Raw genomic sequence first — 2,096 nt, forward strand, 5'->3', positions numbered from 1 at the left:
GTCAGCAGTCAGAATTGATTCAATATATTGCTGGGGTCAGCGGTCAGAATTTATTCAATGAATTGCTGGGGTCAGCGGTCAGAATTGATTCAGTTAATTGCTGGTGTCAGCCGTCATAATTAATTCAATATATTGCTAGGGTCATCAGAATTGGTTGAATAGATTGCTGAGGTTAGCTGTCAGAATTGATTCATTAAATTGCTAGGGTTAGCGGTCAGAATTTATTCAATGAATTGCTGGGGTCAGCCGTCAGAATTGATTCAGTTAATTGCTGGAGTCAGCCGTCATAATTAATTCAATATATTGCTAGGGTCATCGGTCAGGATTAATTCAATCAATTGCTGGGGTCAGCGGTCAGAATTGATTCAATATATTGCTAGGGTTAGCGGTCAGAATTTATTCAATGAATTGCTGGGGTCAGCGGTCAGAATTGATTCTGTATAATAATGGGGTCAGCGGTCAGAATTGGTTGAATAGATTGCTGAGGTTAGCGGTCAGAATTGATTCATTAAATTAATGTGCTCACCTCCCTTGTTCATCGAATGTGAGTTTTAACAGGCTTGGCAAAACAGCTAGAAATAAAAGTATTTAGGAGATCTTATAAATTGTATTGGCAAACTAGATTTCTTTCTACTGTGATACAAGTTGCATACCTTAATGTATACCCAAGAGGTTAACGTTCACAGCAGTACGAGGGTGTAGTCTCGCCGTCTTTTGGCAGTGTCTGGTAATTTATGAATATGGTGTAAATCAAGTACATAATATCAAGTGAGCGCTATAACCTTATGAAATTGTTTGGCAGTACCTACAATTTCCAGGGCAAAGCTTCTGTATTACAGACTACGATGCACTTAGTTTGTATGATGCTGGTATGACCAGGATATAAATCGGTTCCTTTTGAGTATTTGTGAGATATAAGATCCGTAGGTAGAAGCTTTATGAGACAATGTCCTATAGTCATATATGTGCAAAATAATCTTGTCTTGCTGTACAAAATTGGGATTCAACCCATATTTTTTCTTCGGCGGCGGTTCCTTTTAGAGTCAGATGTGTATATCACAAAAGAAAATCAAAATAGAAAAAATAGTCAAGTGTACGGTCATATCTGAAGTAACTTTTTATGTTTTTAAGCTAAGCTATGGTTATATTGCGAACAATCCTGCACACATCCACTATTGGACCGCATTTCAAACGACAGTCAATTTGATGCTTCTCGGTTGTACACAGGCGGTATCAAACATACTTTGAGAATTAACACGGTACTCCGCACCTATTAATGAACATACTCAGCGAGATGATTGTGAATAAACTAGGACTACTTTATTTTAAATATAGTTTCTACCATGACAATGGCCTTAATGTGGATCGCACCGAGGTTTTCATTCATACTCATTCGATTCAAACATTGCAGAAAGTTACTAAGAGCTCTTACAAGCACCAAAACACAACTACTAGAATGCTCTTTTTGATGCCATTGTTCATTATTTCACGATGGAAAGAGTAGTGACTGTCAAATATCCAACTTATGTGAGGATAGTTTGCTCTCTCAAGATGTGGCGTGTATCGTCCTGTATGGACGTTAAGGGCTTTCATATTTGGGCGATAAGGGCTTTCATATTTGGGCGATAAGGGCTTTCATATGGAAGTTCTTCTATATACAGGATATGGCTATGACATGCCACTCACGCTACAAACAGATACTCGTTTGATATTGAGCAAAACACAGACACAAAGCGTATTATACTATCAAGAACTCACAATGAGTGTGTCAACAGACTCGCAAAGATAGTTTGTAAGCTCGCAGGCGAAATTGAAATTGTATACAATATACCGCTTTTCTGTAAGGCGGCAAAAATTTACATTGTCCGCCATAGTTACAAGAAAAGAATTATAAAATGTAATACAGCAATACATTATATACAACATATTTATCAATAAAATTTATTGATTATATTGCAACTTTTGTTGTTCGTAGTCAGCCGGTATAGATAGATTCAACTTACAAGATTAGGCTATGTCATCAAGAGAGACCCCGATATTGTCTGCGTTTTTCCTAATCATTCTCGCGAGCTTGGTATATGGTATCAAATTTGTAC

This window comes from Sphaeroforma arctica, assembly GCF_001186125.1.
Source record: "Sphaeroforma arctica JP610 unplaced genomic scaffold supercont1.182, whole genome shotgun sequence".
NCBI lineage: Eukaryota > Ichthyosporea > Ichthyophonida > Sphaeroforma > Sphaeroforma arctica.